The sequence below is a fragment of the Elephantulus edwardii genome, unplaced genomic scaffold (genome assembly GCF_000299155.1).
Source record: "Elephantulus edwardii isolate Elephantulus edwardi_28Jun2011 unplaced genomic scaffold, EleEdw1.0 scaffold00278, whole genome shotgun sequence".
NCBI classification, from domain to species: domain Eukaryota; kingdom Metazoa; phylum Chordata; class Mammalia; order Macroscelidea; family Macroscelididae; genus Elephantulus; species Elephantulus edwardii.
Genome location: NW_006400028.1, coordinates 1,543,422 through 1,551,850, shown reverse-complemented (window position 1 = coordinate 1,551,850; position 8,429 = coordinate 1,543,422). Strand labels below are relative to the sequence as shown.

General features: G+C 40.1%; 1 protein-coding gene and 1 pseudogene across 1 annotated transcript in view; both read left to right on the top strand.

The window, feature by feature from the left end:
- Nucleotides 1-8,429, top strand: part of TMPRSS12 (transmembrane (C-terminal) protease, serine 12) — a 90,811-nt gene that overhangs the window by 70,937 nt on the left and 11,445 nt on the right. The window lies entirely within an intron of this gene.
- On the top strand, nt 1,719-2,183 carry LOC102874153 (annotated as a pseudogene).

Genomic DNA, 8,429 nt, shown 5'->3' with positions numbered 1-8,429 from the left:
GGAGAAGGGTGCAACAATGAATGAATGGAATTCCAAAATCTCTGTAGATGTTCATTGAAATGAAAAATAAATAAAATATAAAAAATAAGATACACAGTACAGCACGTAATTCACATATACCTATCTGCATGTATGTGTGAACCATCATATATAATAAACTATAAGATATGTAGAAAATAATAAAAATTGCTAGGTCTCTCTTTAAAAGTGGCCCATTCAAATGAGAGCACGGAAGGTGCATTTAGCTTTATGTTCACCTGATGTAGATTTTTACTTAACCTACCTATTTCTGAAGCTCTGTCTGACATACTTTGGGCATGTTGCAAACATGACCAGTCCTTGAAGAGGAACATTATGCTTGGGAGGGTGGAGGGACAGCACAGGAGGTGAAGACCCTCAATGAGATGAATTGAGGTTGCCTCATGATAGAGCAGGGCTCAGAGCTGTTTTACAAAAAGAGTTGCTATGAGTTGCAGGTGACTCGACGGCACATAACAACAACAACAATAACAACCTATTTTTAGTACAGCATTCTACCTTCAGCTATGTTTAATATTCCTAAATTCAGTCAGCATCTCTATAGTCCTTTCTATGAGGAGGAATGTGGCATTAGGACTAGAGGAAGACTCATCAAACAATCTGTGCTATGCAGATGGCACAACCTTGCTTGCTTAAACTGAAGAGGACCTGTTTTCAGAAGGTCAAAGAGTGCAGTCTCCAATATGGACTGAAGTTCAATATCAAGAAAACAAAAATTTTCACCACTGGGCCAATCGACAGCACCATGATATACGGAGAAGGGATGGCAATTGTTAACAGTTTCAGCTTACTCGGTTGCACAATCAACATCCTTGGTGTCAGCAGTCAGGAAATAAAAAAATTAATTGTATTGGGAAAATCAGCTGTCAGGGAACTCTCCAGGGTGCTGAAGAGCAATGATGTCAATCTAGAGATAAGGTGCTCCTCCTGGTGCAGGCCATGGGCTTCACAGTTACTTGCTATATATACATCAGAAAGCTGGACAATGAATAAGGATGACAGAAGAAGAATTTATGCCTTTGAGTTGTGATTTTGGACTGCCAAAAGAACAAACAGGGCTGTTCTGGAGATGAAGACAAGTTGTTCCTTGGAGGAAAGGACTTTAAAGCTCTTTCTCAAATACTTTGGGCATGTTGCCAGGAGGGACCAGTCTTTGCAGAAAAACATGCTTGGAAGGGTAGAGGGGCAGCTCAAGAGAGTAACTCAGTTACTGAGATTGTGCATAGGGTCATTATGAGTAGCAGTCAACTTGATAGCAAATAACAACAACAGTAGTTCTTTCTTAGACTAGCACACTAACGATAGAAGACCATATGAGTTTTGGAATTATATCAAGAATATCATCTAGTAAGAAAGTAAAAGATCATTATAAAGACAGGGGTGGGGTGTAAAGATCAAAATGAATGTTACAAGAGACTGAGAATTGCACTGGAATGTTTAGAGGACAAAACTGAGGGAAGGATTGCTGAAATGAAGAAAATGAACAGAAAATTACAAAGCATTACAGCAACATGTGCAGAGAACTGGCGTTAGAAAACAAAGAGGGAAGAACTACCTAAGCATCTCTCAAGATTAAAGACTAAAAAATTCAAGCCTCAAGTTACAATACCAAAGGATGCCATGGACTACACCCTGAATGATTCAGAAGCATCAAAAGTATGTGGAGTCGCTCCCTTTCCCCTGGCTAGCAGCGCGGAGGCCGCATGATGCCTGGAGTTACTGTAAAACGTGAACCAGCTGGAGTTCGTCAGAGCTCTGGCTGCCTTCCTCAAAAAGTCCGGGAAGCTGAAAGTCCCCGAATGGGTGGACACTGTGAAGCTGGCCAAGCGTAAAGAGCTTGCTCCCTACGATGAGAACTGGTTCTACACGCGAGCTGCTTCCACAGCGCGGCACCTGTACCTCCGGGGTGGTGCTGGGATTGGCTCCATGACCAAGATCTACGGGGGGCAGCAGAGAAACGGCGTAATGCCCAGCCACTTCAGCCGAGGCTCCAAAAGCGTGGCCCGCCGTGTCCTCCAAGCCCTAGAAGGGCTCAAACTGGTGGAAAAAGACTAAGATGGGGGCCGCAAACTCTCTGTCCTCAGGGACAGAGAGATCTGGACAGAATCGCCGGACAGGTGGCAGCTTCCAATAAGAAACATTAGAACAAATGATGCTGGGTTAATAAATTGCCTCATTCGTTAAAAAAAAAAAAAAAAGGTATGTGGAGAGAATACACAGAATCACGTTACCAAAAAGAACTGGTTGACACAAAACCATTTCTATGAAGGAGTATATGATCAGGAACTAATGATAATGAAAAAGTTCAAACTGAACTGAAGGCATTGGCAAAAAAAAAAAAAAAGGCCTCAAAAATTGATGAGATATAAATTGACCTCTTTTAACAAACAAATGCAGCCCTGGATGTGCTCACTAGACTGTCCCAAGAAATTTGAAAGACCGCTACCTGGCCTTCAGACAAAAGGAGATCTATATTTGTTTCCATTCCCCAAAAGGGTGACCCAACAAAATGTGGAAATTATTGAACAATAAAGTTAATAGCACATAGAAGTAAAACTTTACTGAAGATTATTTAAAAACAGAATAGTACATCAGCAGAGAACTGCCAGAGGTTCAGGCTGAATTTAGAAGAGGCCATGGCATCAAGATTATCTATCATTGCTGATGTCACATGGATTTGGCTTAAAGCAAGGAGCATCAAAAAGACGTACTTATGTTTTATCCACTGTGCAAAGACATTTGATTGTGTGGACCATAACAAATTGTGGATAATACTGAGAAGAATGGGATTCCTAGAATATATAATTGTGCTTATGTGAAACTTTGCAATTACTTGCAATGCATCAGAGAGCCGGACAATGACTGAGGATGACAGAAGAAATACTGATGCCTTTGAGTTGTGGTGCTGGAGAAGAATGTTGAACCACCAGCAGAATAAACAGGTCGGTCCTGGAGAGGGTGAAACTAAGCTGTTCCCTGGAGGCAAGGATGTTGAAGCTCTGTCTTACATACTTTGGGCATGTGACCAGGAGGGACCAGTCCTTGGAGAAGAACGTCATTCTTGGAAGTGTGGAAGGACAGTACAGGAGCGGAAGACCCAGTATCAGATCAATTGACTCAGTAACTGGAAACAGGATCGCAAGGAAAATGAAGAGTGGAAGAGGGAAGATAAATATCCCCTTAGAAAATATGTAAATGTAAGAACTACCTATGTGGATTTACCGCCCCAAGATTTTACTACTTGAGTAGACAAAAAAGATTCCAGATTAATTTTTTCCCCTTAGAATTTTATTTTTTCTTTGCCATTTGAGAGAAAGTAACACAGCAAATTTTTCTCTTTTTATCTGATTTTGATTGGCTCAACAATCAACACTCCTGGTACCAGCAGCCAGGAAATGAAAAGATGAATTGCACTTGGAAAGTCTGCTGTTAGAGACCTCTCCAAAGTACTGAAGAGCAATGATGTCAGTCTGGAGACTTAGGTGCACCTGATCCAGGCCATGATCTTTACAATTACTTGCTATGTATTAGAAAGCTGGACAATGACTAGGGATGATTAAAGGAGAATTGATGCCTTTGAGCTGTGGTCCTGGAGAAAAGTGTTGCATATACCATGGACTTCTAGGAGAACAAACAAGTTCATCTTAGAGAGGGTGAGACCAGGCTGCTCCTTGGAGACAAGGATTCTGAATTTTCATCTGACATACTTGGGACATGTTGCAAGGCGAGATCAGTCCTTGAAGAGGGACATCATGCTTGGGAGGGTGGAGGAACAGTGCAAGAGATGAAGACCCTCCATGAGATGGACTGATTCAGCGACTGGGGTACTAAGGGTAGGTGTGATGGAAACAATACGATTGGCACAAGATAGAGCAGGGTTTAAGGACTATAGGGTCACTATGAGTCACAGATGACAGCACATAACAACATCTAAATTTTCAGAAAAATGAGACTTTACCTCTTTCCAAATTAACTTTTTGTAAGTCTTATTTATTGTTTCCTCTCCCCTCACTTATTCAGCAATTCATACATTTTTGTTCTGTACCCACAATACAACCTCAGTCTTCTCTCTTCCATGTAATCTGATTTCCATTCATCCTTTTCTGCCTCTCTGTGTCCTCCCTTGCTTTTGTGATATTGTACTGACCATCCCCTTATTGGTGAGCACATCTAGGACAGCATCTTTTAGTTGAAATATGTCATCAATTCCTGGGGCCTTATTTTTTGCCAATTCCTTCAAAACAGCTTGAACTTCTTCCTTCATCACCATAAGTTCTTCCTCATAAGTTGTATCATGAAATTCTGCTGTGTCTGCCAATTCCTTTTGGTGCAGTGACTCTGTATATTCTTTCCACCTTCTTTTAATACTTCCTGGATCATTTATTATTTTGCCCAAAGCATCCTTAAGTATAGCAACTTGAGGTTTAAATTTGTTTTTAATTTCCTTGAGCTTAAGAAATGCGGAGAGAGTTCAGCCCTTTTGATTTTCTGACTCCGTCTCCTTGCACATTTCATTGTAATATTTTACTTTGTCTTCCCATGCTACCTTTTGAAATCTTCTGTTCAGCTCTTTAATGTCTTGAATTCTTCCCTCTGCTTTGGCTTTGTGGCGTTCCAGTGCAATATACAGAATCTCTTCTGATATCCACTTTGGTCTTTTTTCCTCCTCTGTCTTTGTAATGACCTTTTGCACTCTTCCTGGATGATACTTTTGATACCCTCCCACAACTCATCTGGTCTTCACTCATTCATGTTCAAGGCCTCAAACCTGTTCCTGAGATAGTTTTGAAATTCAGGTGGGTTAGACTCAAGGTCATATTTTGGTTCCCATGGATTTAATTTAATTTTCCTTAGCTTCAGCTTGAACTTGCATATGAGTAGTTGGTGGTCTTTTCCACAATCAGCACCTGGCCTAGTTTTCACAGCTGATACTGAGATTCTTCAGCGGTTCTTCCCACAGATGTAATCAATCTGATTCCTATGCATACCATGTGTATAGTCTGCATTTATGTTTCTTATAAAATGTATTTGCAATGAATAAGTCATTGTGCAAAATTCAATCATTCTATCTCCAGCTTCATTTCTGTCCCCGAGTCCATGTTTTCCAACTACTGATCCTTCTTCCCTGTTCCCAATTTTAGCATTCCAGTCACTCATTATTATTGATGCATCTTGATTGCATGTTTGATCGATTTCTAACTATAAAAGTTGGTAGAAGTCTTCCATTTTCTCTTCTTTGGCTCTGGTTTTTGGTCATATATCTGAATGATAGTGGTATTCTTCCTTGTATGAGTATGGATATTATTCTGTCACTCATGATATTGTATTTCAAGACAGATCTAGAAATTACTTTTTAAACTATGAAAGCAACCCCATTTTTCCTCACCTTTTCATATCCGGAGTAATAGATCATATGACCATCTGACTCAAAATGCCCCATGCCAGTCCATCTCATCTCCGCAATACCTAGTATGTTAATATTTATGCGCTCCATTTCTTCCTTAACAATAGCTAATTTTCCTACATTCATGGTTCTCACATTCCATGTTCCAGTCACTAGTGTCTGCTTACAACTGTTCCTTTTCCTTTGTATTTCCATATTGGAAAGCTCCATCAAGCTGTGCCACGAAATCTGGAGGACAACCACTTGGCCAACTGACTGAAAGAGATCTATATTTGTTCCATTCCAAAGAAAAGTGACCCAACAGAGTGTGGAAATTATTGAACAATATCATTGATATCACATGCAAGCAAGATTCTGCTGAAGATTACAAAAAAAAAAAAAAAGACTGGAACAGCACATCAGCAGAGAACTGCCAGAAGTCCAGGCTGGGTTTAGAAGGGGTCATGGTACTAGGGATATTGTAGCTAAGGTTAGATGGATCTTAGCTGAAAGGAGGGAATACCAGAGGAATCTGTTTCATTGATTATGCAAAGGTAGTTGACTGTGTAGATCATAACAAACTGTGACTCACTCTGAGAAGAATAGGAACCTCAGAACATTTGGTTATGTGAAACCTATACTTGGACCAAAAGGCAGTAGTTAGAGCAAGGAAACACTGTTTAGTTCAAAATCGGGAAGGGTATATGCCAGGGATATGTCCTATCTTAATACCTTTTCAAGCTGTATGCAGAACAGATTATCCGGGAGGCTGAGCTCTATGAGGAGAAGTGTGGCATCAGGATTGGTGGAAGATTCATTAACAATCTGTGTTATGCAGATGACAAAACCCTGCTTGCTGAAACTGAAGAGGACCTCAGGTGTTTGCTGCAGAAGGTCAAGGACTGCAGCCTTCAATATGAATTGAGGCTCAATATCAAGAAGACGAAGATTCTCACCACTGGGTCGATTGGCAACATCAGGATGGATGGTGAAGAGATTGAGATGGTACACAGCTTTTAGTTTACTTGGCTCCACAGTCAACACTCTTGGCACCAGCAGCCAGAAAATTAAAAGACATTTTGTGATGGGAAAGTCTGCTGTTAGGGACCTCTCCAAAGTATTGAAGAGCAATGGTGTCACTCTGGAAACTGAGGTGCACCTGAATACAGACCATGGTTTTTGCCATTACTTGCTATGTATCAGAGAGCTGGACAATGACTAGGGATGATAGAAGAAGAATTGAAGCCTTTGAGCTGTGGTGCTGGAAAAGAGTATTGACTATACCATGGACTGCTAAGAAAACAAACAGGTTCAACCTGGAGAGGGTTAAACCAGGCTGCTCCTTGGAGTCAACAATTCTGAAGCTTCGTCTGACGTAATTTGGACATGTTGCAAGGAGGGATCAGTCAGCGCAGGAGAGGAAGACCCTCTATGAGGTGGATTGATTCAGGGACTGGAGTAATTTGGGTGGGTGTGTCGGCAACAGTGAGACTGGCATAGGACAGAGCAGGGTGTAGGGCTGTTGTATATAAGGTTGCTGTAAGTTGCAGGTGACTTGACAGCACATAACAACAACATAACATTACCTTATTGAATATTGCCTTTTCCTTCCCCATTTTAATATTTGTCTGTTACCTATTTGGTCAAGCCCCTTGTGGTCTAGTGGCCAGGAGCTATACTGCTAACCCAAAGACACGTAGTTCAAATCCACCAGCTGCTCTGAAAGAGAAAAATGTGCAGTCTCCTCACATTGATTTACATCCTCTAACAACCCACTGGGGGGTCAGCACAGAAAAAAATATGAAAGAAACTACAAGATAAGAAAGCAAAAATAGGGGAGCTCTGGTGGCCTAGTGGCAAGAAGCTGCACTGCAATCCCAGAGGCCCATGGTTCGAATCCACCAGATGCTCTGCCGGGAAAGGAGGGACAATCTCCTCCTGTACCAGTCAGATCTGATTTGACGGTACACAGACACACAAAAATAATAATAAAATAAAATAAAAAAAAGAAAGCAAAAATAAGAAAGTCAAATATATATACTTAATGAAGGTCTTAGAGAATTGATTAAAAATGCAGTGCATTGGAGTTTAAAATTTTATGTAACTGCTAAAAGACAATCCAGATATAGTAAGCACATGACCAACAAAGGCAACATATGAGAGAAATTGTAGAACAAAAACAAAAAGATCAGAAATACAATCAGAAAACGCCTACAAGAAACTTCTCAACAGTAATAACGAAAAGTTTTACTAATTTTGCTGATAATATTAACATGTAGGAAAGTGAACAGTAAAAAATTCATTAGCAAGTTTAGTAATAATTACTTAGATTCCTAGTATAAGTATGGTTGATCACAGCATATACAAAACTCTTGACAATGTTTACATAGTTTTATAAAAAAAATCTTTTTCTGTGAGACCCTCAATAAATACATGAAATAAAAGACAACAAAAATTACCTAAAATTAGGCACACCCATGTTTATCACAGCTTTGTTCACAACAGCAAAGAGTTGGAAACAACCTAACAAACGAATGGGTAGAGAAACTGTGGTATATTCACACAATGGAATACTATACTACATTGAAAAACAAGGAACTTATGAACTATTATACAAAATGGGTGACCCTGGAGGACATTATGCTGAGTGAAATATCTCTGTCACAAAAGGAGAAGTACTGCATAGTGCTGCTGTTGTAAAATGGTACTGACATCGGGGCTAGGGGGAGAAAGATGGGATAAATTATTTATACTGCATTGAAACAGATGAGGGAGAGAACTGTTTAAAAAGGATATGTAATAAGGTATTATTGTCATGACAAGAGTCCAGAACAAAGGCTGCATAGTGGAGTGAACTTGGGGCAAGAGCTTATATAACAATGAAAGAATTTTTCTTTTACTTTTCAAAGAGAAGAGCGAATTAGCAGGGAGGGACGGCAGGAAGAAAAGTGCAACAATGAATGAATGGAAATCCGAAGTCTCTGTAAACTTTCATTAATATTAATAA